Here is a 23,028-nt window from a genome sequence, read left to right on the forward strand (position 1 = left end):
GAACCAGGTTTTTTAACATATATTGTTTCATGTTCTTGTTTTTCTTTCTTTGGGTGTTACCTCCTCCAGCAAATAGGGGGAGCACTTTGTATTTACAAATTGTCTTTTATATCGTGGTACCACAACTGTTTGTATGTATTTGTATGCACACGTATGAAACGTTTGTCAGGGGAATTACCAATTTCTGCATGAAAAGACAAAGTTGTTTTGAATTCATATTTGTTGTGTATTTTTCGCCAACCTCAGACACACTATCTGTTACATTGTACGTCGGAGAAGGCTTCACCACTGAAAATCCCATGTGTAGTGACTAGACGTCAGAGAAGGCCTTACTACTGAGAATCCCATGTGCAGTGACGAGACATCAGAGAAGGTCTTACCATTGAGAATCCCATGTGCAGTGACTAGACGTCAGAGAAGGCCTTACTACTGAGAATCCCATGTGCAGTGACGAGACATCAGAGAAGGTCTTACCATTGAGAATCCCATGTGCAGTGACTAGACGTCAGAGAAGGCCTTACTAGTGAGAATCCCATGTGCAGTGACGAGACATCAGAGAAGGTCTTACCACTGAGAATCCCATGTGCAGTGACTAGATGTCAGAGAAGGCCTTACCACTGAGAATCCCATGTGCAGTGACTAAACGTCAGAGAAGGCCTTACCACTGAGAATCACATGTGCAGTGTCTAGACATCGGAGGAGGTCTTACCCAGTGGTCGAAGTGTACAAAAAGAAGTAGTGAAACTATGTTACCTACTGGCCTGCACCCACTCCCCACAAACCCCATCATCACGCCCTCTCCCACACACAATACAAACCCAAAACTCTTGCACCTGCTGTTTAAGGGAACGTTCAGTGCACTGAAAGTGCAAGCTGCAACGACTTTTATCTTAATACGAAACCATTCCGGAACAGTTTCTTTTTCTTTTTAAAATAAAAGTATAGCAGCTGTAAAATGTAATTTTAAAAAGTTGAGGAGCACCGCTCCCGACCTCTCCCGCTCACTTCGACCACTGGTCTTACCACTGAGAATCCCATGTGCAGTGACTAGACATCAGGGAAGGCCTTACCACTGAGAATCCCATGTGCAATGACTAGACATCAGTGAAGGCCTTACCACTGAGAATCCCATGTGCAGTGACTAGACATCAGTGAAGGTCTTACCACTGAGAATCCCATGTGCAGTGACGAGACGTCAGAGAAGGTTTTACCACTGAAAATCCCATGTTCAGTGATGAGACGTCAGAGAAGGTCTTACCACTGAGAATCCCATGTGCAATGACTAGACGTAGGAGAAGGCCAACAGACTGAGTACCAGGGTGCATTTAAGAGACATTGAAGAAGGCCTTACCACTGAGAATCCCATGTGCAATGACTAGACATCAGAGAAGGTCTTACCACTGAGAATCCCATGAGCAGTGACTAGACATCAGTGAAGGCCTTACCACTGAATATCCCATGTGCAGTGACGAGACGTCAGAGAAGGTCTTACCACTGAAAATCCCATGTTCAGTGATGAGACGTCAGAGAAGGTCTTACCACTGAGAATCCCATGTGCAATGACTAGACGTAGGAGAAGGCTAACAGACTGAGTACCAGGGTGCATTTAAGAGACATTGAAGAAGGCCTTACCACTGAGAATCCCATGTGCAATGACTAGACATCAGAGAAGGTTTTACCACTGAGAATTCCATGAGCAGTGACTAGACATCAGTGAAGGCCTTACCACTGAATATCCCATGTGCAGTGACTAGACATCAGAGAAGGTCTTACCAGTGAGAATCCCATGTGCCGTGACTAGATGTCGGAGAAGGCCTTACCACTGAGAATCTCATGTGCAGTGACTAGACTTCAGAGAAGGCCTTACCACTGAATATCCCATGTGCATTGACGAGACGTCGGAGAAGGTCTTACCACTGAAAATCCCATGTGCAGTGACGAGACGTCAGAAAAGGTCTTACCACTGAAAATCCCATGTGCAGTGACGAGACATCAGAGAAGGTCTTACCACTGAGAATCCCATGTGCAACGACTAGACGTAGGAGAAGGACAACAGACTTACCACTGAGAATCCCTTGTGCAACGACTAGACGTAGGAGAAGGCCAACAGACTGAGTACCAGGGTGCATTTAAGAGACGTCAGAGAAGGCCTTACCACTGAAAATCCCATGTGCAGTGAGGAGACGTCAGAGAAGGTCTTACTACTGAAAATCCCATGTGCAGTGATGAGACGTAAGAGAAGGTCTTACCACTGAAAATCCCATGTGCAGTGACGAGACGTCAGAGAAGGTCTTACCACTGAAAATCCCATGTGCAGTGACGAGACGTCAGCGAAGGTCTTACCACTGAGAATCCCATGTGCAGTGACGAGACGTCAGAGAAGGTCTTACCACTGAAAATCCCATGTGCAGTGACGAGACGTCAGAGAAGGTCTTACCACTGAGAATCCCATGTGCAACGACTAGACATCAGAGAAGGCCTTACCACTGAGAATCTCATTTGCAGTGACTAGACTTCAGAGAAGGCCTTACCACTGAATATCCCATGTGCATTGACGAGACGTCGGAGAAGGTCTTACCACTGAAAAACCCATGTGCATTGACGAGACGTCAGAGAAGGTCTTTCCACTGAAAATCCCATGTGCAGTGACGAGACGTCAGAGAAGGTTTTACCACTGAGAATCCCATGTGCACTAATGAGATGTCAGAGAAGGTCTTACAACTGAAAATCCCATGTGCAGTGACGAGACGTCAGAGAAGGTCTTACCACTGAAAATCCCATGTGCAGTGACAAGACGTCAGAGAAGGTCTTACCACTGAAAATCCCATGTGCAGTGACGAGACATCAGAGAAGGTTTTACCACTGAGAATCCCATGTGCACTAATGAGATGTCAGAGAAGGTCTTACCACTGAAAATCCCATGTGCAGTGACGAGACGTCAGAGAAGGTTTTACTACTGAGAATCCCATGTGCAGTGACGAGACGTCAGAGAAGGTCTTACTACTGAAAATCCCATGTGCAGTGACGAGACGTCCGAGAATGTCTTACCACTGAAAATCCCATGTGCAGTGACGAGACGTCAGAGAAGGTCTTACCACTGAAAATCCCATGTGCAGTGACGAGACGTCAGAGAAGGTCTTACCACTGAAAATCCCATGTGCAGTGACGAGACGTCAGAGAAGGTCTTACCACTGAAAATCCCATGTGCATTGACGAGACGTCAGAGAAGGTCTTACCACTAAGAATCCCATGTGCAGTGATGAGACGTCAGAGAAGGTCTTACCACTGAAAATCTCATGTGCAGTGATGAGACGTCAGAGAATGTCTTACCACTGAGAATCCCATGTGCAGTGACGAGACGTCAGAGGTCTTACCACTGAAAATCCCATGTGCAGTGACGAGACGTCAGAGAAGGTCTTACCACTGAGAATCCCGTGTGCAACGACTAGATGTAGGAGAAGGCCAACAGACTGAGTATCAGGGTGCATTTACGAGACGTGTCAGAAGGCCTTACCAGTGAGAATCCCATGTGCAATTACTAGGCATAGGAGTAGGCCAACACACTGAGAACACACGGGCAATTAAATGGTGTAGGAGAAGGACAAAGCACTGAAAACCCGACATGCATTTAGCAGGCGCAGTAGACGGGCACCACCCTGATATACCCACCATGCTGTGGATTTAGCCATTCTGGTCTGTCATATATATTTTTGTGCTCATCCTTTGAAATCCTTCTTCTTATCCTATCTTTTCCCTAATTGTCCGGTTTTTTGTCTTGAAAATCTGGTCACCTACTAAAATACACTTTTTGTGCTCAATGCACAGACAGAAGGAGGTGGCCGATATCTAAATGAATTCTCGTACTTGACACTTTGTTAGAGGTCAGGTAGAAGAAAGGATTCGAGTGGGTAATGACTTTGCAGTTTCCATTTCCCCCCCAGGGGGCAGGTAGGACTTAGATCTGGCCCTGCACCTGTGGCATCAAGGCTGGCGCAGCTGTATGGAAGGAATGCTGCACAGCTCTATAGACACACTGGCACCTGCGGCAAGGTCGCTCTGCCAAGGCTGAGATGTAGTTAGGCCTGTATTCCAGCCCACTGCTCTGAGCCCCAGGAGAATCAGTGCACTTGAGTTTGCTGTGCTCTTCTCTTCAGTGGCTGGTCGGGGCTTCTTGGTACCTGTGTGTTGGATGAGCTATGTATCCTGTGCTCTGTCCAGGTAAGTAGTAAAGGTTCTCCCCCATTCACGTGACCTCCGTTAAATAGGCGCTTCCACTGTACACACAGAACAATACTTGGGGTTTGCTGCACACAAGGGTCCTTCATTCTATGTGCAGCAAACCCAAAGTATTGTACCGGGAAGGGACTGTGTCCTGTGGTTGAGTTTGTTGTCAGAGGTTATTTGGTTTCTAGCTTGGTTAGAGAGTGCTCTGCGGTTTGCCTGTTTTGGAGGGTTGATTTCCGAGCCTTCTGGGCATGTGTTGTAGGTGCGCGGGGCGGGTTGAGTGGAAGAGAGAAGTGGTTAGTGGGTTTTGGGTGATCTCTGGGTATTTGGATTTCTAAGTGTAAATACTAAGAGTGCTTACATTCAGGAAATGCAATTCGTTTCTTTGTCAAGTCAGGGAATGGCACTGTTGTGACCAGAGCTGGCCTTAGGGCAGGTCAGGCCGGGCAGCCACCCTGGGTGCCCTGCCATCAGAACCCTGTCATACCAGTTCAGGGGAGTCTTTCAAGGTCTCACCCGAGCTGGGGTGGTGGGAGAAGGAGCGACAGGCGCCCTATTGAAATTAAATGCGCTCCGATCTGGTGAGGAAGGATAGCCCAGAGGCAACGCAGTTTGTCTTGGAAGCAAGACAATGCAATACCATGCAGGTTCAAATCCCGATCCCGTGCTTACAAACCACAACGCTGGTATTAGGCACATTATAATTAAATAAATATAAAATAAATTAAAACAATAGGGGTGGCTGCACCTTCCCCCACCCCCCCTTGCTGCATGACCAGGGGCGTGTGGTGGGAGGGGCACCGCATTTTTGATTGGCTGTCGGGGTGCTGCAGCTTCTAAGGCTGGCCCTAGTTGTGACAGACGCCCTGCCTGTCATCACATATGAGATGATCGTTGTGTGAAGGTTGCCACATCTTTAGCCATAGATGCCCACGGTGCCATACCCGCACAGTGAGCTGTTTAGTGACATGTAGGCAGATTTATGCGCACAAGCCGTGGGTAACTTAAGTTACAGCCACACCATTGCTGTGTGCCCACATGGATGTTTCTTCTAAGATGGGTTCCTGTGTTGTAAGCTCATTAGAAGCAGACTCACTGTTTGGTGTGCAGAACGATTACATATGCAGAACCCTTCTCTGTTTTTGGCGTACATATCCGGTGCTTTCTCTGTGTGATGTTTCCTTTCCTGGAGAGTGGGAGGAGCAGGACGTTGAGTTGGTAGCTGATTTTAGGTATTATGCTGAAAAAAATATTATTGTGGTTTTTCTAGGTTTTGAATATGTGCTTTGCTCAGTAAAACAACTCTCATTTTAGTACAGCTTCTTTTCTCCCTTTTTTGATAGCTTCTTTGTAAAACCAACAAAGCATTCCTCCCTGCCCCCTTTCAAGATATCTAGTTTTTCCTCTGGTCACGCTGCTGTTAGCAAAAGCTGGGGTGCCTCTAGCAAACACACACCTGACAACGGGACGACCGACCGCCTGCAGAGATGGAGAGAAAAAGACAGAGACATAGGGTGAGATGGAGCGAGAGAGAGGGCAAATGGCAGTAAGAGAAAGAGTGAGAAAGAGCGCACGGTCGGTATAACAGACGGCGGGTGCCTCAGTTTTTAATAAACCACCTCAGATAGTGCAGCCTCAGACTACATGCCCTTGAGATTTTGGAAGACACCCACTGGCCCCCAATGACAGGTGCCAAAGGAAGTATTTTTACTATAAACATCGTCATCCTTATAAACACAGCTGCGCAGATTAGAACTTTCCGGAACTTTCTGCAGGTGCGAGTATTTTCTGCCTCTCTCTTCGAGAGCAGGGAGGAGGGGGGAATCTCTCCATCTAGTCCGTGATTAATCTCCCCTGTTTTGATGGGGTGAGTTTTAGCAGCACTTGAAAGGGTCTTGAGGCTTAATACTTATCCCAGCTCTACCAACCCACAGAGCACGTACACAGGCCTCAGTTGTAGAGCCAGGGGCTTAATTCCCTCTGCCTTCAAGTCTGATGGCGGTAAGGACGCTGGATTCTTATGTCTGCGCTGGATGAAAGGGATGTGAGCCTACAGGAAGGCCCGGGTACAGGCCTGCTAGTGCCTTAAGTGGGATGAAAAAGTTACCCTGCACCTCCTATCCCCAGCCTCATGAAGGGAGTGCAGCCCAATTAGCGCTAGAGCGCCACTTCGTAATCATCTTTCAATGTTTTGTGAAACCTTATGATTTGAGCAGCAACAACTTTGAAGCTTGCTCAAAGTGTATCCCTTGCACATTGAGTTTACCCAGTGTCCTGATTACAAACCCTGCTCTGCACAAGGAAGCCTGCAAGTAATTGCGGAACAGGGTGGTCAAGCTAATTTGAACTTTTAGAAAGCACTTAGTTGTCATTGTGAGCACTGCTGTCTGCACTCACAATTTTGCTGAATAAGTGGACTGAGGCACTTAGAGATAGGCCAGGGCTTTAAGTGGGCCGGGGTGGAGCCCCGGCAGGCTCCGAAATCTCGTTTTGAGTCGAGGCGCTGCAGGGGCTCACTAATCGCCCCTGGCAGTCGCAGCCACTACATGACAATGATTTTTGTTCGAAAGCCTGAAGCTCTGGCTCATGTGCGAGAGCTTCAGGCTTCAGAAAAAAATGCCTTTCATCCATAAGGGTGCCGCCGCACCTGCGAGGCATCCCTTCCAGCAAGAGAGGCCCGTGGGCCCGCGTCACCATTATGGAGAGAAACGTGAGGCTGCTGGAAGCAGAGGCCTTGTTTTTTATATCCTGAAGCTCCTGCGCATTCAAGGGAGTTTGTCTTTAGGAAAAAAGCCTGATCTTCCATTGGCCTTACCTTTTCAGCCCTAATGGTGACGCTGCCCCTCCCCAGCTGGCGAGGGGCGGCCCCATAAGGCTGAAAAGGCGAGGTGCTGTCCCCTGCCAGGCAAGCCTTCAGAAAATAAATGCAGAGACTTCTTTTAAGCAGCAAACAGTGTGAGCTGAATCAGTTCTAGTGACTTCTAATTTTGGCAGACAGGTAAAGGTGAGAAAACGATTTGCCCAGGAGCACACACTTTGGTTAACTGGAATAGCCACATTAGAGACCAGTGTGGAACTCAGGCACTTGCACACACACAACTACCTAGCTTAAGCTGATAGAAGAAATATTGTTTGCCAGCATCTTTGGTTTAAAATCCCCACCTGACTTTGGAATGCAGTGCAAAAAATGTGACTGTTCGGCTAAATGATGTAAACAGTTGTGTTTATAGCAGTTTCTCGATTGCTTCAGAAAAAAATGCCTTTCATCCATAAGGGTGCCGCCGTGTATATTTGACGATGTTGTCCAAAGTAGCAATATGCTTTGCATTTAGAACTTCAGATGAGGATTATTTTGAATGAATCTCCAAGCAATGCTTTTATTATTTTAAACTACATACCTAAAGAATGTCTCCTGCTGTGACTGCAGGTTTCAAGATGTGAGGGCAGGGATTGGGCCTGGGGCATTAGAGCAAAATATAGCGCGATCGAAGCAGACCCTATCTACCGGAAAGGCTATGAGGCGGTGAGAGTAAGCAGTTTCAAAGGTCTTCATGTGTTAAAATAAAACCGCATGTCTCAAGACTTAAAAACATGTGGGCGGGCCCATTGATATACATACAGGAAGAGAGAACATCTTAAAGGGAAATCTGCACATTTTATCCATTTGGTCCTTCTTAATGGAAGGAGGTGCACAGGACAAATGAGCATTGGCCTTTCACAAATGAATCATCACCACGTGAAATATAACCCAAGAGAGAAGAATTTCCCATAACGTTGCCAGCAAAGTATAAAAGGTGTGCACCTTTTAAACCCAACAATTTATATTGAAATGTTCCCTGAAAAGCAAAATCCCAAATACATGACATGCTTTGCTTTGATGACACTTTCATAAGGTCTTGTTGGTATCTGCACTGGGGTCAAATGCCGGTAGCCGAACACACAATCAAACAAATCTTTTTCATAAGGCTGACCTCAAAATACCCAAGGGGGATGGCATCCGCCCGCTGGAAAAAATGGAAAAAGTGGGCTGATAATGTCCACCCACATGTGCCCTCGACTTGTGCCTTAAAAATCAGCACTGGGCCAGGGAAAACAGCATATCCAGTATCCAGGACAGCAGTCTCTCTTCCCACATCCCTAGTTAATGCTCATGAACTGACATGCCCCCTTCGTTTCCCCTCTCCATCCCCAAGACCATATGTTTGGTTTTTAACAATACTCTATTTTAAAAAGGTGACTTTAAAAAGTGCTCAAGTTATAATAAAGTACTAGACCAATAAATAAATATTTAAAGAAATATGTTAAGCAAAAAGAGTATGATTGTGGAGTTAGTTTACCCCATCTTGAATGGAAGACTACTAATACCAGAATGCAATTCAGCAGAAGGCTAGAAAAAATGCCTGTAGGTTTTTGAAATGTACGTTCAAGATTTATAGTCAGAACAAAACATGTGTGAAAAGGTAACCTGGTTCTTTTTCATTGTTTGACAAAGGCATGCTCCATAAAGGGTGAGGGGAAAATGTGATAACAGATACAAGTATGCATTTTGGTGTGTCAAATAAGAACACATGAATATTACAAGAGACATTTAAAAAAATGCATGGCACACTCATTATCATGGACGAAGGCATTGATTTAGGTGGCTAGCGGGTACTTTGCGTGTGTCTTCCGAATATAAATACACCTTTCTCAGTTCTTTCAAGGAATCATCACTTAAGAAATGCTTCCACTTTCAATGCTCTGAAAAACCAAGAGAGCCATAAATTGCATTTGCGAGTCCCGAGTCGACCTGTTGACTAGCATCTGATGGGCCAGGGTTGCCGACGTGGGTGGGGAAGCTATTTTTCTCTAGAGAGACATGGGAGTTGTGAGTTGACAGGGAGAAGGGCCACACTGGGACAGACAAAAAAAATCATTGTGCCGGATACAGCGCAGCCCCTCTTGAAATCAAACGGAATTATTTGATTTGCAAGTGTCAACTGGTCTCTGACTGCAGGGGCCCCATGGCAGTGGAGCCATGGGCAACGGCACAGAGGCTCAGCCCCAGGGTCGGCCATGCTCCGCGTAGGTCTGTTTCTAAGTATCCTGTGTCAAGAGAGGGGAGCTATTTGCATCCATTACAGCAAGAAGCAAGCAAGAACGTTTTTCTCGTAAACCACACTACAAAGTCAACGAGCTAGTCATTTTTGCAGAAATTCTTTTTCGGTAATTCTTTTTCTCCTCACGATTGAAACTCCATATTAGAGCAACAAATGCAAGTAAATGAAACTAAAAGCAAGCTTATTTCAAAACTTTTTTCCGAATTTCTGTAGCACCATGCAGACACAAATCCGGTATCATGGATTTCTTTGCTAAAACAGCCAAGCGATCCAGGTCCGATTCAGTTACTCCTCCGGAACCTGCTTCATCCCATCAAGAGGTTGCAGTGCCAAATTCAGGTGACTTTAAAAAGTGCTATTTTAAAAGTGCTATTGGAGGAGCGTGTCAAGCGAATTCCATGCCCCAGCTAATCCACAAACAGAAGCTGTATTGACCAAACATGATTGAGTTGCTGTTATGCAAAAGGATAGTCCAAGCTTTGGGACCTGAATGAGTGGGCACAATTCAAAGAAATGTATCCATGGATAAGTGCAGAATATTGTCTTCTTGGGTGCACAATATGCTGTGAAGTTAAACTACTTCGAGTGTCAGTGTCTGAGGATTGTAGCATTTTCAAGCAATGGATCTCTGGGAATATAGCTCTGTCTGGCACAATAAAGCCTAGCAAGCTGACTTCTCTACGCAAACAAAGTGCATGAGCAGAAATATCTGAAGCACACAGGAAGGCATGTGCAATCCAAGCTGTGTCCAGGAAAGAGATGCTAGTCTGCCATTGCTCAGCAACAAAAACACTGCTTTGCATCAACAGTGAAGGTGTTTTGCACTTTGCATTTCTGTGTTAAAAAGAATCTGTCCTTTTTAGACTTTCCAGATCAAATCGGCTTGCAGGTTGCTAATGAGCAGGCATGGAGTCTGTACTTCACAGTGAACACACAGCAGCAACAGAAAGTGATTGGATTGCCTATGAAATGCGTAGGAAGCTTTGTTTAATTATTGTGGAATGGACTCCAAAAATGTCAATTCTTATTGAGGAATCTACAACAGTTATGTCTCATTACATTTTTATTGTCTAGATACGTGCTTCAATTGGTGGCAAGGAGCCACTCACCTTTTTGCTTGATGTGGTACAATTGGCTACAGGGGATGCACAGCCCAGTGAAGCTTCACTGCTGAACTGTTTGTACAAACATGGGTTTTGCCATGAGTTTCTGGCAGTAAATGTGATAGTTGTATGCAGCGATGGTGGCAGTGTTATGCTAGGACGTAATTCTGGTGTTCTAGAAAGGTTAGCTGAAAAATAACCCTCATTGGGAAATGGCAAGTCTGCGCCACCGAATTATGTTGACTGTGCCGGACACTACTCAAACGGTTCATATCCTGAAAAACCTAACTTTGTTTTTTGTTAAAAAAAACTGTATGCGATCTACCACCAATCACCCAAAAATCAACACAAACTTTCAGAATGTGAAAAAGATCTGGAAGCTCAAATTCTTAGGATTGAACAAATATTTTCTATTAGCTGGAGTGTCCAGGGCCAGAGGTCGATTAGAAAACAGGGGGGTGGGGAGGGTTCCTACCCGACAGTTCACAATCAGGGCAAGCTCATGTACTTCACGTGACAGCAGTCATTGTGCTACTTTAACTTGGCTCCAAACAATTCTGACATCCGAGGATTGTCTACTTAATTGACCTGGTATTGCAGATGCAATCTGCTAAATTGGGTACTTTCTGATGCTTTGCCGAGGGATGATGGGTCTCTTCCGATGACCCTATCAGCTGATCAACCAAACTCTACGGGCCTTTGTATCTGGAAGAATGGATTGTTTCCATTGAAAAGGGGTCCTTCAAAGGTGTGACTTTCAACCACGAGGAGTCGAGAGGACCGGGCGAGAGTGAATCTGCCCCAATGTAACCATAAATTGGCAAACAAATCACATTCACGGTTCTATGCAATTACTACAAGTAATAGGTCAATAAACTGTCCTTGCACTGAACAATCTGAGGCACTTGTTGCTCAGATCATTAGTCTGCATGCACAGCAGTGGCCCAGCAACATTGACAGTCCATGGCTTGAGGGCAAGAACAAGCTGGAAATTCTTTGCAGGGATTTCTTTCCAAATAAAAAATCCATAAGTGAAGGTTTTCTGGACTATGTTGACACTGGTGGAGTTGAAGTTCCCAAACAGCTGCAACCCATCATGAGGGTAGTAACCACCCTGCCAGTTACCTCTAGCGACTGTGAAAGTAGGTTCAGCACAACGATGTTGATCCCGTCACCTTGGCTTAGTGTTTGCAGTCTCTCTTCAATGTTTATAAACCTCATGAGCCATCCTGTGACTTTCTTCGGTGCTTTGCCATATGCTAACAGTATTCGCTTTGCAACACAGATGACAAGTCATGCAAAGTAAATCCGACAGCCTGTTACAACGAGAAGTATGCCGGCATGTGGAATTTTCTGTAATGCCAGCAGTTGTCACCATGCAAAACCTCCTGCTGAGGAGAAATGAGTGCACTTGAAGACTGTTAAACGTTGATCTTGTTTGCATTCAATAAAGGATGGAATGCGACACATGTGACCAAACTGCAGGAAAAATATGTACATTTGTTGATAAAATGTGAATAATATAAAAGGTATTTCCTTCTTGTAGGCGAGTGTTTTGGTCTGCTGAAATGTATTAAATGTCAAAGTCCCAATTCCTGCATATAGCCTTTTTATTAGTTTGGGCAAAATGAAGATCTAGGCCCAAATTAAGAGGGCAAAGGAACAGTATGACTTAGGGTGCAGTTTCTGTTTGCATGGCACTGCATACTGTAAGAGGAAGCTCATTTCAATCAGCATTAGAAATGGGGAATTGGGAGGCCACCAGGGGGCGCACAAGCAATGGCTGCCTGAGTGCACAGCTCCCGTCTTGACCGGGCTACCGCAGGGGATTGAGCCCCCCTGGCCCCCCTGGCACATCCTCCTCGACGGATTCGCCTGGCGACCCCCCCGGGCACCCACCAGGCGAAAGAGCAGCGTCCGGGGTCCCTGGGGATCCGGAGATCAGGACCCGGGACTCCTGGGCGGCCGACAGCGCGCGGCCTAGGCGGCCGCAGAGCCAGAGGAGAGGCAGACCTCTCCCGCGTCCTTTTGGACCCACTATTCGGCCTGCCCCCTCCTCATGACCGGCCTCCTTCTCAGGATCGGAGGACCGGCCTGGTCGGGGACCGGCCCCCCGACGGCCCAGAGACACCACAGCGGACCGGGGGACGGGATCCCCCCGCCCTTCATCCCTCCTCCCGACCCGGACAGCATCGTGCGAGGATCCCCTTGCGCAGCGGAGGACGAAGATTTCCTCGGTGCCCGGAGGCCCGACGCGGCGATTCTGGGGCCTGGTGCCCCCCTCTCGGCCCACGCGGACAGTGAGGATCTGGCCCCTCCCCCCTCTCAGGGACTTCGATCGCGGGCCGGCGCAGCCCTTTGGAGGGACATGGCAGCTGGGCCGCGGGGGCCTGGGACCCCTGGAGGGCGCCGGCTGGGGCCGCAGCGCACCGGCGGAACACACTGCCCCCCCCAGACATAGAAACTGCGCCACCGGCCCTCGGGATTACCCGGGAGCGAGGCCCCCGCCTGCAGAGGGTGGGGCATGAGCCCGCCCGGAGGTGGCCCCCCCACCCCCTACTTTCTGGAGAACAAGGTCGGGTGCGGGAGCTGCGGCACCATTCCCCCCTGTCTGGTCAGACGCCCCGGCCCACCCCCCACCCCTTTTTGGAGACACAGAGCCAGCGCACCTCGATGTGGGGGACACCCGGGTGTGAGGCCCCCGCCTGCCGCTGGTGGGGCGTGTGCCAGCCCGGGGGTGCCCCTCCCCCGTCTTCATAACAAGAACCGACTGGCTGGGGGTAAGAGCCTCGGACCCTCTCCCCCCCGCCCAACGAGAAAAACCCTCTTGGCCTGGCCACAAGGGCCCTCCAGGCATCATCACCCCTTCTCAGGGAGGCCAGAGGAGGCCCTTTTCTGGCATGACGAGCTTGACCAGGGTATGAGGCCCCCGCCGGCGGACTGGCGGGGCGTGTGCCCGCCCCCCCGGATCTCAACGCACCCCAGGGGGCATCTGTGAAGCTCTCAACTGGGCGAGGAGTGACCGGACCGTGCCTCCCCCTCTTCAGCACGCTCCCCCCCGAGACTGCCCGTGTGGGGGGCCAAGGTCTGGGCCGGAGGGGACTCCCCACCCCTGCTTGGGATCGCGGAGCATTGGCCTGTAGAGCACAGGGAAGCACCAGATGAGCTGGAGGGAAGCCCTACAGGGATACCGCTTCCAGGAAATCGCAAGGGGCAGCGGGGGCACGAGCCTCAAGAGGACCATGGCACATTCGGAGGGTGCAGCCCCATCCTCGGCTGCAATGGAAAGGGGCTTTGCCTCGATCTTACAGGAAATCAGGGATATGCGGTCCGACATAGCCCAGAAATTTGAGAAAATGGACCAAAGGGTGGACAAGGTCGAGGACAGACTGTTACAGCAGCCCAGGACGTACAAATATGCGTGAGGCTGGAGGCCCTGGAGAAGAGGGACGAGGAAAGGGCTCGGCAGATGGACGATTTCGAGAACAGGGAGAGGAGAAACAACCTCAGAATTTTTGGTGTGCCCGAAATGGAAGGGGAAACGGAGAGGGACGTCACCCGAGTGGTGCGCGAGATCATCACCCTCTTGTTCGCAGAAGAGATGACAACTGAACCCACCTTCAACAGGGTGCATAGAGCGGGGGGCAGGGCGGCAGCCCCCCGATCAATTTTGGTCCGGTTCCACTATTACACGGAGAAAATGAAAGTGCTGAGGAGGCCAGAAAGGCCAGAGAAATCACCTACAATAACGCCCAGGTCTCCATATACCAGGACCTCTCGGCCTACACGCTGGCCAAGCGTAGAATGTGCCGCCCCCTCACGCAACTGCTCAAGGAGAAGGGCATAAGCTACAGATGGGGCTACCCGTTCTCCCTAACTTTTGAATACATGGGCCAACGTTCGACCCTGATTACGGAAGAAGACATAAGGGAGTCTATTCGGGAGTACACAGTGGACTCGAACCCCAGGAGAGGCCCAACGGGGCCGGAGCATTGGAGACCTAATGGCCCTGGCCCGTCCGGTGAAAGAAGAAGGCGCACCGGCGCGAGGAAATTCAGGAAAATGAATACTCCCTCCCCAGCGAAAGACGGAGAACGGAATGACTCAGAGGATTGAATACGGGGTCGACCAGTCGGGTCCTTGACAGATGGGCGCAGATTCTGAGATTTCACTACTTACATCGTCCCACCGAACAGCAAGTATGATGGGTACACACACGGGACGCAGCCGAGAGGGGGTTTTGGGGGGCTCAAGGGGATGAGCTTCTTACGTGGATTTCCTGGCCGAGGTGGGCAGGCTGGTGGTTCGGCCAAAAGCCAGTGATGGCGGAACTAATTGGCTGGACGCCGGGGTGGGGGATGGGGGGATACACAAAAGTTGGGGTTGTTCAGTTAGGGTTTGGGGAAGGGGGGCAGTTGGGGATTGGTTCTAGGCCCACCCGAGGGGTAGGGGAGGGGGGCACAGGGGTACAAAAAGCTATCCAAAGGGAGCATGCAAGGAAGAGCTATGGGAAGAAGTTGACCGTGAGAGAGGAAATTCTAGATCATGGCTGATAGTCTGCCCACCCTGGGGGTGGGCTCCCTTAATGTACAAGGCCTAAACACCCCTACGAAGAGATCCCTGCTTTGCAGGGAATTTAGAAGGGCAAACCTCGATTTTCTCTTCGTGCAAGAGACTCCCTGCCCGAGATAGGAAATGTGCTGGACCCCAGCCCTCCAGGGCGGCGGACGAGATCATGGCTCGTAGCTTCCAAAGGGTCAACTCAGAGCTGGTTCTGATGGACACGATTCCGACCCCCGGAACGGACGCCCCTTCTTTCACATATTACTCAGCTGTCCACATGTCATTTTCCAGGATAGACTACATTCTGGTGGACGAGATCCTGCACCCATTCATTTCTGGCCACAGGGTGACCCCGTCCCCTGGTCCGACCATGCTCTGGTCCGCATCATTATAGCGAGGGGAGGGTACAGCGATCCCAGGGGGAGGTGGAAGTGCAACGACTCCCTGTTGAAAGACGAGGTCCTAACCCAGGAGGTTCTCAAGGCCATCACGGATTTCTTTGAACTCAATGATAATGGGGAGGTAGGTTTGCATACCTTATGGGACGCCTTCAAGGCAACCCTTCGGGGAGTCCTGATCAAAATGGGAGCCCAGAAAAAAAGGGAAAGTGAGACCCAGGAAAGGGTTTTGAGGGAAAAGATTGCCCAACTCCAACCGGGGGGCCCTCCCACGGCCCCCTTGGACCACGCTCAGGTGGACGCCCTGGCTGACTACAGGCTCCAGCTGAGGGATCTCCTCCTCCACAAGACGGAGAGAAGTCTCCAACTGGTCAAACAAAAGTATTACGTAAAGGGGGATAGGGTGGACAGGATCCTGGCTTGGAAACTGAGGGAGGTTCAGAGAAGTAGATTGGTGAAGGCAGTGAAGAACGAGGTGGGTGAGGTAGGCCACGACACACCCCACATTGGCGAGGCCTTCCGCCGATACTATGAGAAGTTATACTCATCGGAATACAATGGGGGGAGGCGGAGTTTGAGGGGTTCCTAAACTCTTTACAGATTCCGGCCCTGACCAGAGAGATGGCGAAGGGGTTGGAGGGTCCGGTGACCGAGGATGAGGTGGAACGTGTGATCCAAGGTATGAAAGCGGGCACTTCCCCGGGGGAGGACGGTTATTCGGTCTACTTCTATAAGAGGTTCCGTTCGACCCTTTCCCCCCATTTGGTGAAGGTGTTTAATGCGGTGCCGGAGGGGGGCTCCCTCCCGGACTCCATGATGGAGGCAATCATAGTGGTTCTCCCCAAGGAGGGCAGGGACCCCGCGGAGTGTTCCTCTTACCGCCCAATTTCTCTGTTGAATATTGATGTAAAAATCCTGGCCAAGGTGATTGGGGGGCGAATGGAGGGGATCCTGCCGAAACTGGTCCACGGTGACCAGGTGGGGTTCATCAGGGGAAGACAGGGCTCAGATAACATCCGTAAAACCATTGACCTGCTCCACTATGCCCAGGTGTCTGACCTAGATGCAAGCGTCCTGTCCCTCGATTCGGAAAAGGTGTTCGATAGGATGGAGTGGAGATTCATGGAACTCACCCTCTGGAAAATGGGCTTTGGGACACACATTAGGGAATGGGTGGTGGCGCTATACAGGGCCCCAAAGGCCAGGGTTCAAGTGAACGGCAAGTTGTCAGAACCATTCCCCCTCTCGCGGGGAACAAAGCAGGGTTGTCCATTGTCCCCTTTGATCTACGTCCTCTCCATGGTACTCCTGGCTATTGCAGTCAGAGCTCACCCGGACATAAGGGGGATAAGGAGAGGTGAAGTGGAATTCAAACTCTCCCTGTTCGCGGACGATATCCTGGCTTATCTGGTGGATCCGGTGTCTTCGCTTCCCCCCTCTTGTCCCTGATGGCAGCCTTTGGGCGCCTCTCGGGCCTTAAGATTAATGATTCCAAATCAGTCCTGCTCCCCATGAGATCCCTGGACCCGGTCTTGGACCCCCTGGTCAGCCTGGAAGGGATAACAGTAGGGAAAGCCTCCATCCGATACCTGGGAGTCCTTCTCACCCGGGACCTATCTAACCTCGCCCAGGCCAATTACGATCCCGTTGTGTCGAAGGTCACTGCAGATCTTAGGAGGTGGGGGGCAATGATTCTGTCATGGTACGGTCGTATGACGGCAGTGAAGATGAACATACTCCCACGCTTACTTTACCTCTTTACCGCCCTCCCGACTAACGTCCCCGACCAAACCTTCAGGGTCCTTCAGAACGCGGTGCGTGAATTTATATGGCAGGGAAGGACCCCGAGAACCGCAAAGGCTATCTTGACCCTACCGAGGGAGGAGGGAGGGTTTGGGCTGCCAAACTTTCAATTCTATTTCCGCGCTGCCCTGCTGCGTGTAGTTCTGGAACACATGAAAGAGGGGATGGGCACATATTGGTCGTACTTGGAGGACATCGACGCTCAACCGCTTAAGGTTCGGGACCTCCTTTGGGCCCTAAGCAAATTCATCCTGAATAGACTTAAATCTCACCCAACTTTGGGAGTCCTCTGGATGATCTGGAAGGAAAGCCCGCAGACGGCTCACCTAACGTCATGGCCATCACTGATGTCCTCGCTCTGGGGTCACCCCCTCAAACTGGGAAGCAGGGGGTTCCGCAACACACAGTCCTGGTCCGACTCGGGGTTGGAGTGGGCGGGGCAAATGTTCAGGGAAGGAGAGTTTCTGCCCTATGAGGATTTGAGAGAGGCCCTGGGGCAGGGGTCCCTCACAATATTTGAATACCTCCGCTTGAAGGGAATCCTATGCGACCAATCCTGGGGCCAGAATTTGAAAAGACAGCTGACCCCCTTTGAGAAATTACTGGACACAGCGACCACCAGGAAGGGGGCGGTATCAGGGCTGTTTAGAATACTGAACACTGTTAACCTGGGGGAAAGGAGGAGATTCTGTACTTTTTGGAATGACTTGGCGGGGGAGGAGATCTCTGAAGACGCCTGGGCTAGGTTATTTAAAATAGCTTTCCATGGGAACCTATTTACAGCGTACATGGAACACAACCTCAAGATCCTTCAGGGGTGGCATAGGGATCCCGCGAAGTTGTCGAAGATGTTTACGGGAGTGTCCCCCGCATGCCCGAGGGGTTGCGACCAGGTCGGTACGAGAGGGCACATGTGGTGGCACTGCCCGAAAGCACAGGCGTATTGGGGGGAGGTTAGAGGCTGGATCGCTGAAGTTTCACAGGAACTACTCCCACTAAACCCTCTAACAATGCTACTGGGCCTCCCCCCTGAGGACGCGGACATAGCCAGATACCCAAGAATGTGGGAGAAAATGCTGAGGGCGGGGAAGGTGGCCCTAGCCCAGAAATGGAAGAGCCCGGAGACCCCCTCAAAGGAGGACTGGCTAAAAAAGATTAAAAACATGTTCCTGATGGATAAACTCACAGCAATGATGAACAATGATCTGGGCACATTCCAAGCAAACTGGTACGGGGTACAGCAGACCTGGGGACGGGGCGTTCACTGATCCACAGGGTGGTGACATGGAGGGAACGGGCACCTACGCCCCGGGGGTTGGCGGACGTTATACAGCCACACATGCAGTCAACACTCAGGCTCTTTCTCAAGCTCCGGATACATTGAGCTTTCTACGCGTCTCCCTAAAAGAAGGAGGCGTAAATGGGACTAAGTTTGTTTGGGGGGGTGGGTCCGTGGGGGGAGTGTGTGGGGGGGGGTTATTGGGCCTGCCATAAGTATAGTTTTTCTGCTGTAAATGTTTCATGCCCGTTTGTTATATTATGAAAATGCTAATAAAACAAAGTTCAAAAAAAAGAAATGGGGAATTCTGATTCTGAGGTTTGTGCAAACGTAGAACTGTGGGGTTCTTTGGAAGACCCACACTTTTCTAAAGTGCACCATATTCTCAGTGATAACAAATGTGGAGGGTGCAGCTCAAATCCACCACTTTCCGACACTGTAGAACACCTGTGCCTTACGGCCTGACAACGGCCACTGCAACCATCAGTACGATAGGGCCAACACTGCAACCCTATTTGCCTCACAGAGGTCCACGTTTGATCTCCTAAAAAAGGAGTGAAAACGAGGCACTCTGGGCCCAACTCTGTGCTAGTGACAAAATGAGTATGGTGCCATTCTCCCCTCCAGTTTTCACTACCACTATTCTGATGGGTGGAAAGATTGAAGGGGCGATGTTGTGCTTTCCAGCTGTAAAAGCTGATAACAACTGTCTTAGTTGGGGCCAGCATAAGCAACAATTACGCTGCCAGCCATACTAAAAAGCCTGCCGCTTTTCTTATTTACAAAAGTGTCCTTGACCCTTCAGTGGTACTGCAGACTGAGGGCCCGATTCAGAGGTCCGTGTAAAAATAGAAATGTGTTGTTGCAAGGGGGAACATCACATTTCTTAAATGCACCATTTTCTAATAAAGAATTAATGGTTATATGAGATTTTACCAACCACAATTACAGAGTGGTAAATTTCATTGCAGACAAAATACCAAAAAACACTGAATTATTATTCTTTTTTTTAATTTGGGGAGGTTCCCCCTGGCCCCCTGTTATTTTAACCTTAAAACACCACCCCAATCCCATTCCAACCTATTTTAACCCCTTTACCCCACTACCCTTTATTCAATTATTGTTTGCAGACATGAAAACCTCAGCTTTTGCATGTGCCTGATTTATGGCCTGACCACGCCCCTGGCAGTCATCAGGAATGCAAGGATGCCAGCCGATATGGGACAGTGACCATGCTGAGAATGTCTCGTGGCAAAGGGCATGAGAGCCATGCTTTTGCATGTAAAAAAAACAGAGTTAAAATACAGCACCAATGCGGTGTATTAACATCGACTGCACGTTTCCCCTTGTTAATTAAAGCATTTCCCAGACTTCCGCACCGCTTTTCTGCTTTACTGTAAGCTCAAGGACACGTTGGTAAATTAGAAAAGTGGAGAGATTTTCACAGCCCTTACAGCTCGAAAGGACAACATCTCCACTCCACTCTTTCCACCTACCTCAGAATGGTGGTGCTGAAAACAAATGTTGATTGTATGCACTGATTTTAACCCGAGCTCAGAATCATACCTTGAGAAATGCCTTCATTGCAAAAGAAAAACGTGTGAACTAGATGTGATTGATACCTCAGAGGTACCATTTATTTACTCCTTTTTCTTTACATGCAAAGCCTGGGCTTTTCTAGAAGCATCCCCCATAGTGTCTGCCCAGTATTCGCTCTGGTTGCTAGGGCAGTACATGTCAGTACATCACATTCTCTGTTTTTCAGAATATGGTGCTTTTTGAGAAATGTTTTGTTCCTGCTTGGAACAACACATTTCCATTTTTACATGTACCTCTGAAGGTAGTGGGTCCAAAAGTCTAGCTATCAATGGCCGTTTGGGGGGGCACTTTGGGAATTACATCCCATTGGTTGCGTTGGGAAGGCTTTTCTGTAGTTGTATGTGCCTTAGCGTGAGCTGTCTGGGTATACCTTCTTATTGTGCCCTGTACTTTCCGAATGTTCCATGGGCTGTCAAGTGTAGCACAGCTACATTTCAAGGTAGAACCTTGGTCAGCGTTGTGTTCATTGTGGTAGCAGCCATCCGTGCAGAATTGTTAGCCACCGCTTGTCCATTTGGCATAGTGACATTTATCAATTTCATCAGCCCAAGCAAGCACTGTCAATGGTGAAGGACCATGGGAGTCATAGTCCAAAGAATCAGGAGAGATACAGGTTGAGGACCCCTGTAGTAAATGAAACAGAGCCGATCACACACATCGAAAAAGATGTCGCTGCCCGGGACCGGCGACCCTGCACTAGCACCCGCCACCCTCCATTTATTGGAGGTGGATGCATTTTGCCAGGCTTGAAGGTAGGCACAAGATGTATGTTGCCACTCCACACAGCCATTGGCAACATATGCCTGGTGATGGGAGCTGATGATGAGCCCTGATTCCTGGGCATCAGCCTGACTGTTTCTCTTGTTTGTTTGCGCAATGCCCTGCATGGCATGCGTGGTTGTGCCAAGTCTTTGCTCGCTCTTTGGGCCATGGCCAGCTTGAATTGCTGGTCTTAATTTGATGGTGGCCCTCGCCCAGAGAGTATCTTGGGGCCAACAAGGTGGCGTTCCTGCTGTGAATGAGAAGTTAGTGTCATATGCTTTCAAAATAAAGTGAGTTGATGTTTCTAGTTACTTTTGTACGTGATATGAGTCCATGTTGGTACTCCACGTGTCTCCAAATCTCGAAATCATGCATTCTCTCCACCAATGTTACTGTACTCCCGGCTATCCTGCGAGTGTGGTAGGGTTGGCACTAGGATTGGGCACTCGTGGGCTACCTAATTGAATTGAGGCACAGGAGAGCACCCTTCCCAACTGTACTCCATTTCAGCGAGAAGATGTAAGGGATCCTCGTGAGCGCCCTCTGACATGTGGGTGGTGTCTGGATCTCACGGAGAAGGTATGGGTCCAGCAGTGCCAAAGCTATGCGTAAAGACGGCCTACTCCACGATCTCGCCCTGCCCACACTGTAACCAGGGCTTCATCATTTGTGGGGGTGTTTGCCAGGGCTCAGCCCTGGCACTTCTGTTTGAGCCCCAGCAATTACTGTATCCGATTCACTATAATTATGAAGCGCTGATAGTCAGTGCATCCATTAACCACAATGAGCAGGTGCGAGCTGTATTGTAACCCCACATACGTCAACAATGTGGGGAGCAGCTATGGGTGGTGGTAGCAGTGGTGAGGAACTGCCCACCTGCATGCAGTGTCACAGGAGTGCTAGGAAACATGTGGGCCGTGGCACTTATTATTTTTAACAAATTAAGCACTGAATGTAAGGAGATCCCTTTGACGCCTATTCCAATGGAACTCAATTGAAAGTTTAATACACTGTCAATTAAAATAAATTGGGCTTAATTGCTATTTTGGAGGAAGAACATAATGCTTTTTGTGGCTAACCCCCACTTAATGGGAGTAGGTTAACGGCTAAGATTGATGCACAGACCATCATTTTCCCGAACTCAGTATACCTTGGTGGCACTCGGTAGGAACCCACACAATGCAGAGCTGTCACCTCCTATGGGCGTTGTCCCCATGGACCAGGTGGTGACCATATACCCTAGATGCAGGATGTGTCATGTTATGATACTGCAATGTACACTGCACACTGCTGCCATTGTGGACTGGGGAAACAAGATGGATGCCAGCCAATATGGGTTTGTGACCATGCTGACAATGTCTTGTGACAAGGGCATGGCATCACATAAGCCACGCTGCAAAAGCTTTGGTTATGTTGACATGCCCTGGCTGGTCTACAGAGCTGTAGCATGACGGGAAAGACATAGGGGGTCATTACGAGATTCGCGGTAAAAAACAGTTTCTACCGGCATGGAGGTAATACCGTGTCCGTGTAGCGATGACGCTGCTAACAGCGTCCGATTACGAGTATGCGTGCATGCGCGTAGCGGCATGCCAGTATCGATAGTACCGGCTTGCCGCAAAAGTCCCCAAAACCCACCTTAGCGGCATCATGGAAAGCGCAGACAGCCCTTCCGCCGCCGTCCACCTCTAATGCCACTGATGGAGCAGCGCCAGGAGGAGCTGACAGGGCTAGTCAGACAGTTCGTATCTGATGGTGCCCTGGCAAGGCAGGAGGGCCGGAACAACACAGCGGCCATGAAAGTGGCCATTGAGGCGAGCACAACTCGCATCTGCGAGGAGTTGTCTGCAGTGAGGCAGGTCCTTAGCCGAATTGCGGATGCCTTGGAGGCACAGCGTCCTGCCCCGAGACTGGAGCAAGTGGGCATGGGCTCCTCTTCGAGCTCTACACAGACCAGCCCCCTGCGCAGGTCTGCGCGCACCTTGCAGTGCTCAGACATGCCGCCACCAGAGGCGGGAAGTGGCCAAAAGTAGCAGGGGCAGCCTGAATATGGTAATTGATGCAGACACCTGCAGCATTCGATTGCACACCATGTGTGGGGGAGTTGTGGGGTGAGGCGGAGGGGGGAGAGGGTGTGTGGAGGAGTTGTGGGGGGAGGAAAGAGGGAGAGGGTGTGTGGGTGAGTTGTGGGGGAGGGG

At 49.7% G+C, this 23,028-nt stretch overlaps 1 long non-coding RNA gene across 1 annotated transcript in view; it reads left to right on the forward strand.

Annotated features, from left to right (window-relative positions):
• Positions 1-4,081: 4,081 nt before the first annotated feature.
• LOC138453293 (uncharacterized) overlaps positions 4,082-23,028 on the forward strand; it is a 162,947-nt gene continuing 144,000 nt past the window's right edge. The window contains exon 1 of the long non-coding RNA XR_011260397.1: positions 4,082-4,218. This is a non-coding gene — a long non-coding RNA (uncharacterized lncRNA). The remainder of the gene's footprint in view (positions 4,219-23,028) is intronic.

This window comes from Ambystoma mexicanum, chromosome 1p, assembly GCF_040938575.1.
Source record: "Ambystoma mexicanum isolate Mex_15411 chromosome 1p, UKY_AmexF1_1, whole genome shotgun sequence".
Classification (NCBI taxonomy): domain Eukaryota; kingdom Metazoa; phylum Chordata; class Amphibia; order Caudata; family Ambystomatidae; genus Ambystoma; species Ambystoma mexicanum.